The sequence below is a fragment of the Prionailurus viverrinus genome, chromosome A3 (genome assembly GCF_022837055.1).
Source record: "Prionailurus viverrinus isolate Anna chromosome A3, UM_Priviv_1.0, whole genome shotgun sequence".
NCBI lineage: Eukaryota > Metazoa > Chordata > Mammalia > Carnivora > Felidae > Prionailurus > Prionailurus viverrinus.
Genome location: NC_062563.1, coordinates 54243015 through 54256296, shown reverse-complemented (window position 1 = coordinate 54256296; position 13282 = coordinate 54243015).

Sequence of the window (13282 nt, the reverse complement as noted above, 5' to 3'; positions counted from 1 at the left end):
TCAACCCCCCAGATACATAACAACTTGTGTTTATTTCTTGCTCATGCTCCAGTTCTAAGTAGTTCAGGTCACCGGAGAGTTTGGCTCTAAGCAGCCTCTCAGAGGCCCAGGCTGAGCGAGGTTCTGCTGCCCTCAACTTTCACAATTGCTCTGGTCACCTCTATCAAATTGTGGGAAGAGGAGAGAATCTGGAGCATCACACAAGAGAAGTGTTGGGCCTGGCCAGGAAGTGGGTCCACCACCTGTGGTCCCCTTTCATTGGCTGGAACTAGGCAAGTTGCCCTACCTAATTGTAAAGGAAACTGGCCAAGGTTGTCTGACCGAATATCCAAAAGGCAGGACAGAACCGGTTGGTGTGAAGCCAGCCGTCCCTGGCCTGGTGCCTCTTCCTACCCTCCAGAGAGCATTCATACATGGCTCATCCTTCTATAGAATGCACCAGCTCCCTTCTCTGATGGAGACAATCTATGTCTTATCCTGCCAGTGTGTCAAGCTTAAAGTCCAAGTTCTCAGGGTGCATGCGGCCCCTCCAGCTGATCTGAATGTAGTTCCATGCGCTTTAACAAACTTAAAGACAAGTTAAAGTTGTTTTTCTACCCCTCCTCACTGCCACCATACTCATTCCTAACTCTGAAGGAGGGACAAAATAACCACAATAAAAACGTTCTATGTGGAAAAGGGAAGAATGTGACACACACAGCAATTGCTGCAATGATGATCCTGTCGGACAGAATTTGCAAGGTCCCTCTGCCCTCGCATGGGGCAAAGTTCCTTGATTCAACGCCATTTCTCCTCTCCAGTCTAGAAGGAAGTGCCCTGCCCACTGAGTCCTGTGAGTCTGCCTCCGGAAGGTTCTTTCTGGTTCCTTATTTCATGTGTTCACTATGGAAGGGAACTGCAGGACATTTGACAGTGAAGGGGAGGAAAACAACCATTTCTCCTCTCCTCTCTTATCTACCAGTGACTGGGGCCCACAAATTAAACCGACAAGAGCCAGATTAACAGGAGAAAAGGTATACTCTGCACGCATATCGAGGCTTTCGTAGAAAAAGAGTGTAGACTCAAAGAAGCGGTTAGACCCAGGGGTTTATATGCCATTCTAACAAAGAGTGATAAGTTCTGGAAAAGTGACAAGACAAAAGGAAGAGGTTTGGGCTTAAAACTGTGGGAAGGTGGATACATGGGTAAAACTAATGGAAGATGAAGATTATTTTAGGAAAGTTTGCTATGCAGATCCAACTTTGTGCCCATTTTTCTGGAATGGTGGTTATTTGCCTCCTGGTATGGGAGAGGGGAGGGGAAACCCCTTCAGGAATGAAAATTTATGCCCTGCTTTTAAGCAGACAGAAGACAGAGACTTTTTTTCTGTATAAGCTGTTTTTTTAAAATATTTATTTATTTATGTATTTATGTATTTATTTATTTATTTATGTATTTATTTATTTATTTATTTAAGAAAGAGAATCTGAAGCAGGCTCCACATTCAGTGCAGAGCACGACACAGGGCTTGCTGCCACCACCCTGGAATCATGACCTGAGCCAAACTCAAAAGTCAGACACTCAACTGGTCTGAGAGTCACCCAGATGCCCCTGCTTTCACTGCTTCTTAATTGCCTTCAGCTCGAATGTTTCTTATGTCACAATGGCATATCTTGGGGTGACATGTTCTGGTCCCTTTCAGTAGGGCTGTGAGCTTCCATGGCCACTTTCTACAGGTTGGAAGGCTAAGGTTTCTTTAAGATTCAAAGGCTTTTGGCTAGGGAGTTTTGTTATTCTGTCTATTCTCGTTGGCAGGGTAATTCCTCCAATTCTTATGATCTGTGTGAGCCCACTCTCTATTCCACATGTCAGGAACCCAAGGACATTTTCTAGATTAACTCTCAAGACTGCATTGTTTCTGTTTTCTTCCTGGACTCCTTCATGTAATGGCATGCTTCCTTCATGTAATGGCAAAGCCATTGAAGCAATTGCTTGGGGCAAGGCCACATCCTTGATCTGATATTTGCCATAGGGATGGGCCACTTTATTTAACTAAGGCCTGATGAATTCTTACTGCTCAAACCTTTCCTCAGTCCTTCTTCTAAAAGTTTGGAGTCTAGATGTTATCTGCTGTTTTTAACCCTGTGAGACCCTATATTTATTCACATTTTCTGCTCTCTTTTATTTTTGCTTGCAAACTGGTCAAACTTTTCTAAATTATTCTCTTTCTTACAACATATTGCTAAATGCAGTGAAGGGCAAGCAGCATATACAAGTGTATCTAGCTCTCTTCCACCACTTTCTATAAGGTCACAGGCTCTAGAAGTCCTCAGCCAGCTTACCAAGTCATGCTAGGCAATAATTTTACCACATGTTTTGTTTTGACCTAACAGGATCTGTATCATTGTGGAGCTGTTTTCAACATGTAGCTTCCCAAGATCAAAGGCCTTCTCCATCTAGTTGTAAAGAGGGGAGGAGGCTGTGATGTGGTGAGCACTGCCACCACTCACACCCCATTGGCTATTGGTTACACTCATTCCTGTGGCCACACACAACTGCCAGGGAGGCTGGATGATGAAGGGTAGCCGAGCACTCTGTATCAAGTCCTCTGGAAAAAATGACTCATGGCCAGTGACTTCCCACTCACTCCACTAAAGTCTGACTCTGGCCACCTTTTAGCCTCAGGAGCACATCTATTTTCTGGTGCAGAAGTCCGGCCAACGTTGCCTCTCCCTAATGGGTGTATGATGGAGTGGTGGCCACAGACGTGGGAAACTGCCTGCTGGCTCTGCCTTCCCCAGCCCTGAGTGCCTGGGTTCTGTGTATTCCCCTCTGCACTGCAGAGACGAGAGTAGCTCCTGTCTCTAGGATGCAGCACTTGACAAATGAAGACTGAAACTCATGTTTTCATCTCAGAGTACATTTCCTAAATGCCTGAAGAAGAGAAGAATGTGGCTTTTGGAGAACATCTAACGAAGTCTGCTACAACTCTGAAAAAGAAGCTTGTTCTCACCACCTTTAGACAGGCTTCAAGTCATCAGATCGACATGATTCATCTCCCTAGAGTTTTGGTGTTGTTATTGGTTTTGGTATTGTAAGATGAGGGCTAGGAAGAGGAGTTGGTTTTTTTTTCCCTGCCAAAAGCTCCTCACATGCCTCTGCCCTACCTGCACCCCACCTGGGGGGACTTCATAAACTATCGACCCACTCCATTGGGAAAGGAATGATACACTTGACATTTGGGTTCAAAAACTCTTTAAATCCCAAGTGCTGCCTTTTAGAAACTCTTGGTCAGTTGGAATGTCACTGTCCCATTGACCTCACTGGGTGCTGTGGTAGCACACTGAACTCTTAAACTTCTCTAGAGTTCTCCTCCACTGCCCCAAGCCAGCAAGAGCTAAATCAAAATGTCAAGGTTTTATCCTGCATGCATATCCCATTAACATCTCCATCATTCTTGATAAGCATTTAATGGAGTACAATAAATGTTTTAGCACTGAATCAGGGCAGACTATGCACTCGGGGACTCCTGGAAGACATCTGGGAAGGGAAGGAACATGGACAAGGCAAAGGTTGTGGTCACCAGCCTTGAAGGATTTGCAGACATTCCTCAGTGATGTGCTAGGACCACTGCCAAGAGCCCAATCTAAGGAGAGAACATCAAATCCAAATGCATGCTGGTAAAGCATGTAGGCTTCTTTTAGATAGAAGAGTTACTTTTCAGTAATAAGAATTTAAATTCTGGCCTGTCCTTTAAAAGCAGAATTGCTTTCATCACCAAAGAAATGAGGTTGGGAAAATGCATATCTTGGGCAGGTGCATATACATTCATTCATGTTCCATTGATCTGAGTTGCATGACCAAAGCCCACAGTTAATGAGATGGAAAGGGGAACCAGTATTTTGTAGTAGTTTACAAAAGGTTCCTCGACCCATGTGTGGTAGTTATGGGTCAGATATGCCAGGTTGTTGTTACCTTGCTGATGCTGCCTTCTGTAGTCACAGGGAATCCAGTGAAACCAGTAGATTCTGAGTGTAAGCTGTCACCACACTTTCTGCACATAAAATTAGTTACCTGGTCAGAAGCCTTGCCCTGTGAAGTGGTATTGAGACAGGGAAACTAAAAGGACCCATGAAAAACTTTTTTGCTCCTTTCCTTGCTTCTGTTCTTGCCAGAATCCGCATCCCTGCCTTACACACACCTTATAGAATAGATAATGTATGTCCTCTTTGTAAAGGTGGATTTAATGATTTCTTTGGAGTCTTCCAGCACAATAGATAACATCTCAGGAGTGATCGGGTGGGGTCATCATGAATATTTTTCAAGACTGCTGACTCATCAAGACCCCTGGTTCCGCGGCAGAAGGGACTTACAGAGAACACCTAAAAACTCATCTTTGTTCGCAGATTACTGAGAAGACATGTGCACCAGACCATCATCCTCAGTAAAAACCCGGGCCCCAAAGAGGAGACTCACTCTCCTTTCCTTTCCGAGTCTTCTCGTGATGCTCAGTCCATACCTACACTCTTCTCTGTATCTTTTATAAATTCTGCTTTCACTTCTTCCCCACTAGTGTTTGATTTCTATCCTGCAAGAAGCCAAGGACACTCTTGGCTCGTCCTTTGGGATACCCTTCTGGGTTCTCACACCCAGTAAGCCTATATCAGTATGACAGCAGATGAGGTCTTTAAAAGTTCACTGACACAGGCTGTGGCAGAACTATGGCAATAGGGAATCCAAATCCATATTCAGTGTAAGTGAGGATCTCAATGAAGAATTCTACATCCCTTTCTTCTACATGATGAAGGTGGGGTCCAATGCATCCAACCAGGTGGCAGAAACAATGAAAACAGTTCAAAAACATATTTCTCTGTGTTTTCTCATTTTGTGAAAGAGTATTGCTGCAGAGTTTTGTTTAGATCACCTTGAAAACAAATCATCATCACAAAGACCTAGTTTTACTTTACTTTTCAAATGTAAACAGATGAAACCTCTCTGAAAAAGCATCCATCTTCAAAGTCTAGCATCCATCAGTGTTCTCTTCTATTAATTATTTAGATGTATTAGACTGAAGAGATCAAAATATGATAATAATAATACCACCACCAACAATTCATATTCACTAGGTGTTAGGCTCTGTGCTAAATAATTTACACGCACCATCTAAATTAATAACTGCAATAATTCAATGAGTAGGTACTGTTATTAACTTTATTTTACATGTGAGGGAACTGAACTTGAAAGAGAGTAAGTAATTTACACAAGGTCATCTACCTAGTGTAAGAGGCAGGGACTGAACCTTGCCTTTCTAATCAATAATGTGATTCCAGGTGCTTGTCATAAGGCATGGTTTTTGTTGCTGGTTACATTGCCGCAGAGCTGGGTACTATCCTAGCCTGTGTGGCTGAGGATATTTGGGGCTCTGATTTCCATCACACTTGGATCATATAAATGAATAAGCAAAAAGCAGTGTGTAGATTTTCCTCTCTGACTGCCCATATCATCAAAACCTATGCTCTTTCTGCTAGAACACACACACACACACAAACACACACACAGTGTAATATATATATATATATATATACACATACATATGTATACCTATACACACATATATACAGATATACACATAATGTATGTACAGACCCCCTGGATTGAAAATTAAAGCAATTAATTGCTTATGTTCTTGTCTCTTGCCTGTAACTTTCTTGTGAAGTTTTTCTCACACTGGGATCACAGATCCATCAGCCTCCTCAGATGTATTTTCAGGGTTTTGTGTTTGCTGTATGTGTATTTTAAGTTGTATAGTCAAGAAACAGGTGGGGTAGATAGAAAGTGGTTGCAAATCCTTTACTGTTCCTGCCTTTAAGAGGTGGTGTCTATTTCTCCTCCCCTTGAACCTGGGCTGACTTCGGTGACTTGCTTGACCAGTAGAATGTAGTAGAAATGACATTAAAAGTCTTCTGAAGATAGAGCATAAGAGGTCTCCACCTTCTAACTCTGCCATCTTGGTGTATTCTCGCTGGGGACTATAGGCGGCCTCTGATGAAGTCTGACAATCCTGAGACTGCTATACTGGAGACACCTCCGGCCAATGGTCCCCGCTGTGCTAAGCCTTCTAACCATCCCTGCAAAATGCCAGATGTGTGAATGAAGCCACCTTGGAGCCCTTGGAGCAGCCCATCCACAAGCTGAGTACACAAGGCAGAAGAATCATCAGCCAAGTGCTGCATGAATATGTGAATGATGCAATTACAAGATTTAATAAAATGGCTGCTATTTAGCTCTCTGAAAGTTAATTCTTAGGCAGCGATAGACAACTAGTCCAATAATGTACATCTATTCCAAAACATCTCAATCTGGATCTACAAATGTTTTTGGTAAGCAACAAGATAGTAAATATTTTAGACTTTGAGAGATATAGAGACAGCATCTGACACAATTATTCAATTCTGCTGTTGTATCATTAAAGCAGCCATAGACAATGTGTAATGAATGAGCCTGGCTATTATCAATAAAACTTTATTTACAAAAATGGACAGTAAGCTGGATTTAGCTGCAGAAGATGGTTTGCTGGCCAATCACTGTCATATTTTGGTATTTGCTTTTTTTTTTTCCTTTTAATATTCAAGTTGGCCTCATGTAGTACTACTTTAAATGTGGGTTATCGAGACAGGAATGCAAATTTAATGCTGAATGATGTAAAAACACACTCTGTAAATACATTTTACATAAGAGAAAGTGTCAGGAGACTTGGTCTATGATAGGATAGATAAAGGAATTTAAAGGGAGTTGCCCTATTGCAGTCCATACCCACTTTGTGTGATTCAGCTTTAACAAAGCAATATTAGGTCACATCCGTGTTGCTAATGGATACTTAATTTATTCGGTTGCTAATTCCTGTTTAATTTGAAAATGTTTTTGATGTATAGTTGTGTGAAAACTACAAACATACAGAACTTTTACCTAGTTTTATATTGAAACACATCACAGCATTATTATACTAAAGATAAATTGAGTCGACTGTGGGGGACCAGGAGAAATTTTTTTTCTTGTGAGTGCTTTGTACCTTCTCGGTGTGAAAAATGTAAGAAATACTGCCCTTAGGCCCCCACAGCCGTGGTGTTGGTCACCATGACAACCATTCATTGGCCTGTGTTTGGCTAGCTCATGTTGCTGCATTTTCAATGCCAGTATACAGTATCTCCACTTAAGGTGTTTCCAGAATCTTCCTTTGATTCAGAAGTTCCTATTTGGTGTCCATTTAGCTGGCTCCCATAGGTCCAATGAGTCTTCATAGTTTCTTTTCTGTCTGGTCTGGTTAGCATTTTTGGTATACATAGTTTCTCGAGTAACATTCCCCCAAATACTGATACCAGTTTAAATTAACAGCTGTTGAGCCAGCAATATTACAAGGTTGCTCTCTTCCTGCTGGCCCATGGCTAGACTACATTCCCAATGGCAGTCAGGCAAGGGGTACGTGACTGATTCAGGCATGGGGACTGTAGGCAGAAGTAGTACATACCGCGTCAAGGCCCCTAAAATGTCCCATGGCATCCTGCCAGCCCTCTCTTCTCTCATCCTGTGGGGACATGGAGAGAATGTGTGGAGGAATCCAAAGCTGTCAGGGGATTGGAAGAGCCTCAGGTCAGAGGAGCCTATGTCCTTTTCACCACAAGGAAGGGTGTCAGCCAAACACCCTATTGAACTGCCACCTAAGCAAAATTCACATCTGATATTGGGATTGATTTCAGCACCAAATACAGCAGTCATCCCTTATTTACAGGGGGAAACTATCATTGTTGGTACTTTCCTGTACAAAATTGCATCATCCAATTCTTCTCTTGAATCTTTGGCATGGAGCATTGCTTATCAGCTAATGACGCCAGCAGATAAGCAAACAAATAAACAAGTAGCAAAGGAAGATACATTGTAAACTTAAGGAATACATTTTAATTTGTAGCTCAGCAATTTGTTTTATTGTTCTTCAGGTATGTCCACGGTTATAATTTTGTATTGACCACATAGGAGAGACAGATATTTCGCAGAAAGAAAGCTATTTCTAGTATATCAATATATACTATTTCTAGTGTATAAGACGAATGCAGCATATTGATATTTGAAAGTTTCACGAACATCTTCAGGTGTTATAGAATCATTCAGTTAAAGCACACCATGAATAGGGACCACATCCCTGAACCATGACTGCTTCTGATTTGTGTTTCATTCAGAATTTTGCCATTTTGCAACTTTGGTATATGGCGATAATAGCATGAAACAGTAATTTAAGGTTCTTTCCTGGTAATCCCTAGTACTCCTGGCTCTTTCTCCAGCTCAGGGGGTGAAGGCATGTTGCCATCAATCCTCAAATAATGAATGTATCTGTAAAATAAAGAGAAATAAAGAGTCAGATATTTAGCTTCTGATTTTCTTTAGCTACAGTGGGTTTTAAGACAGAAAATTTGGAAGATTGTGCCATTATGAAGAGCTAGTTTCATCTATATCCAGGCTGGCTAAAGATTCTCCAAACTGTAGGTGGGAGAAAAATCTAGAGTGGAACCAAGAGAAGGAGACACTGGTTGCCCAGAACTAGGAGCCATTTCCCCCGCTCTCCCCACCCTAGGCTGACTCCAAGGTCAGGGTATTGAAACAATCCCAGGGTGGGATTCTCTCCCCAAAAAGAGAGAACACATGACTTGCTTTTCCTGGGAACCATGGGAGGCAGCGAGATACGTAGTACCCCACATCCAGGAAGGTGTAAAGTAGCAAATGGAACTGTACAAGCCATGAACCAGAGAGACTCCAGGCTGTCCCCTCACTCCAGCAAGACACAGCTGTGACTTGTGAGCCTGCCTGAAAAGTGGAAAAAAATAGCTGGCAAGAGGACCAGACTTCAGAGACTTTGAGACTGCAGGGAGGGGTGTGGTGGCAGATCTTGGATGGGCCTGTGGTTGGACATTAGACAGCAATGAGGACATTTCAGCATTCATGGATGAATGGTGGCTAGAGACCAGACACTTCCTGTAGGGCCTCAGACCATGAAAGCTGCTCCCTCATGTGGTCATGAATTTTACTTCAATGAAACTTTAGTTTTATTTTAAGTACAAATACATTTGAGTATAAATAAATAAGACTTACTTATTTTTCCTTTGTTAAGATAAAATTAACATACCGCACAGTTCACCCTTTAAAGGGTACAACTCAGTACTTTTGAGCATATTCACAGGCTCATGCAACTATCACCAGTGTCTATTTACAGAACATTCCGTCACCCCAAAAAGAAACCCCATACCCATCTGTAGTCATTTCCTATTCCCCCCCTTGCCCCAGTCTCCAGGAACCACTAATCTACTTTAGGTCTCTATGGATTTGCCTAATTTCAGACATTTCAATATAAATGGAAACATAAAATACTTGTTCTGTGACTTTGTTCACTAAATATAATGTTTTCGGGTTAATCCACATTGTAGCATATATCACTACTTCATTCTTTTTTATGGCGAAAAAAATTCCATTGAATGCATATACCACATTTTCCTTATCCATTCATCAGTATGGATGTTTGAGTTATTTCTACTTTTTGGCTGTTATGAATAGGCTTCTATGGATATTCAGGTATGAATTTTTCTTTGGATATGTTTAGAATTATTTTGAGCATTGTATTCATTTTCTATGGTCACTGTAACAAATTACCATGAATACTGGCTTATGACAAAAATTTCTTATCCTATAGTTCCGTATTTTAGAAGTCTGAAATTCATTTCACTGGACTAAAATCAAGGTGCCAGCAGAGCTTCATTCCCTTCCAGAGGCTCTCCCTTCCTTGCCCTTCCCAGCTTGGAGAGGCTGCCCATAGTCTTTGGCTCATAGTTTTCTTCTTTCATCACCAAAGACAGAAACTCTGGGAATGATCTTTACACATTGCCACCTCTCTGGATCTCCTTATTTGTATCTTTCTCTAATTCTTTTATTACTTTAAAGATTACATTGGGCCCACCTTCATCATCCAGAATAGATCTACTTATTTTGAGGTCAGCTGATTAATCTTATCTGCAATCTTACTATCCTTTGCGATGTGTGAATTCTTTGCTTTAATTAATAATTAATTAATTAATAAGCTCTATGCTCGATGTGGGGCTTGAACTCACAACCCTGAGATTAAGAGTTGCATGTTCTACTGACTGAGCCAGCCAGGCACTACAATACCTTTGTCATGTAACACATTATAATCACAGGTTCCAGAAATTAGGACGGAATTGCTGGGGCATTTGGTCATCATATCTCTAATTTTTTGATGAACCACCAAACTGTTTTCCTAAGCAGACATACCATTTTGCACCCCAGAAGAAGAGTAAGAGTGTTCCAATTTCTCCACATTCTCAGCAATACTTGTCATGTCTGGTTTTTGATTATCAACATTCTTGTGTGTGCCAAGTGTATTATGTGATTGTGATTTACATTTCCCTAATGACTCATGATGTTGAGCATTTTTTCATGGGATTCAAGGCCATTGGTACATCTTCTGCATAGAATTATCACTTCATTTAAATTGGGCTTCTATGTTTTTTATCATACATTTGTAAAGGTTCTTTGTATATTCTAGATACTAGACCTTTATAAGATGTGTGATTTGCAAATATTTTCTCCCATTTTATGACTTGCCTTTTCACTTTTTTGATGGTGTCCTTTGAAACATAAAGGTTTTTACTTTCATGAAGTCCAGTTTATATATCTTCAAATACATTAGTTATTTCTTCTGCCTGTTAAAATCGGCTTTGGGTCTCTTTAGCTAAATTTTAATTTCAGGTATCATCTTTTACAACTCTAAAATTTCTATTTCATTACTTTTATAATATCTATATCTATATATTTACTGATATTTAATTTTGTGAATCATTGTTCTTACACTTTAATTATTTAGACGTGGTTATCTTTAGTTCTTTGAACATATTTATAATAGCTGATTTAAAGTCTTTGTCCAGTAAGTCCAACATCTGTCTTCCTTACAGATTTTTTTTTCCTGTCTTTGGACTGTACTTTCTTATTTGTCTTATGTCTCATAAATTTTTTGTTAAAAACTAGACATTTAGAATTATATGATAATTCTGGAAATCAGATTCTCCTCCCTTCTCAATGGTTATTTTTTTTTTTTGCTCTTTGTCTATTTAGTGATTTGTTTGAAATACTTATGTAAATACTGTCTGTATTCCTTGTGTTTGCAGCCATTGTGGTCTCTGCTCAGTTACTTTAGTGTTCAACTAGTGATTGGTTTTTTTTCAATGCCTTGAGCCATTAAGCCACCTAGCCTTTGCCTAGGGGTCTAATATGTGTTGAAGCATGTCTTCAACATTTGAATATTGGGTCTTTTCTGGGCATGCACACATCCCTGCATATGTGCATAGCCTTCCAGATTCACAGGAAGACATCAAAGCTTTTTCAAAGCCTGCTACAGACATCTCTTTCCTAGTTTATTTTGTTCTAAGGTTTTTGGTCAGCCTCTCGTTAGCATCAACTGGTTAGCATTCAGCTGTCAGACAGCTGTGATGTTAAAGAATTGCTGCTTGTTGTTTTCAAAAAACATCCTAGTGATAAGGCTGTTAGCCCCAGATGGCTCTGAGTTAGGTAAAAGACCTACACTCTCTGAGAAAGGCTTTTTGCAGTGAGCTGCAAGAAACGTCAAACAAGGATGGTTCTCTGAGGCTTTCAGGAAGCTCAGAAGCTGTTCTGGCCCTCCAGTGGCTGGTATGGTTGATAGCTATCAAGATTTTCATGGAACTGGAGAGAAAGGGAAGAGAATAAGGCAAGTTAAAAATACTACAAAGCTCACTTGTCTTACTGTGATTTAGCCACTTTTCTTGAATACACTCTCCTTGGATTGTTTTAATCCCTTAGTTAATGTCCTAATGTCTGAAAATTTTGATTGCAACAATTTCTTCCAGTGTTCTTGTTGCTTTTATGGAGAGAGGGGATTTCTGGAAGGCCTTACCCTGCCACCTCAGAAGTACTTTTTTGCAGTCCAGAATTTAAATACAACTCTGGGAAAGAATGGGATTAAATCCAAGCTAGATTAGAAATATGTTTTTTCATTAACACCAAGATTTTTTCCCCTCATATTTTAACATCCATGAAGTTGAAATGCAATTTGCCATCACTATTTGCCAGTCAGCAGTCTTAAGAATTTGTTCTTATATCCTTGTGGCCATTAAAATTGCAGACTATAGGGGCACCTGGGTGGCGCAGTCGGTTAAGTGTCCGACTTCAGCCAGGTCACGATCTCGCGGTCCGTGAGTTTGAGCCCCGCATCGGGCTCTGGGCTGATGGTCGGAGCCTGGAGCCTGTTTCCGATTCTGTGTCTCCCTCTCTCTCTGCCCCTCCCCCGTTCATGCTCTGTCTCTCTGTGTCCCAAAAATAAATAAACGTTGAAAAAAAAATTGCAGACTATATCAGTGGCTCCGAAGAAAATCCTGAAGATGATAGTAGTACACCCTTTAGAAAGTGGTGTATCATCATTGCTTCTGATGGTGTAGAGGACAACTGTGGGTTGAAAAATCATGGAAAATTAATGACTCTTATCCAAAAAGTGATTCAGAAGAGAGAGCCTGTGAATACAAATGTTTTAAGAATACCTCAAGTAACGTGTTTCACTTGTATTTTGCTTTTCTATATATACAAGCATGCTAATGTAATAAAAATTTGTCAGTAAGCCTAAAAGTCTTTTCAGCAAATATACAAGTTCAAAGTAACTACTGTTTACTGGAGATATAACGTGAGTGTAGCTACTGCAGATCTTCTGGTAAACATGTTAAAAATGTAAAAAGGAACAAGTAAAATTAATTTTCATGTATTTTTATTTAACCCAAAATGTCTAAAATGCCACTTCAATGTCATCAGTATAACACAATGATTAGGATATTTTACATTCGTTTTTCATAGTCTTGGAAATTCAGGGTGTATTTTACATTTCACATCTCAAATCTGATGAGCCACACTTCAGCTGTTCAATAGACTTGTGTGGCTCGTAGCTACTGTGTTTGACAGCACACAAATTCTCACTAATTACAGCATTTTCTCCCCTAGTGGTACACAAAAGAAAGATGTATCTCATACTTAGTGATGTCTTAGATGAGATGAAATATGGTAGCTTTTACCTTGTGTTGGGAAAGGAAATTAAGATAGAAATGTTTAGTTATGAAAAAAACTAGCTATGCTTCTTGTATACACCCGCTGTGTAGATGACAGCTGTCCAGAACACCATTGCTTGCTCAGGATTCCTAGGTTAGCTCTGAGTCAACCTCTTGGAGCG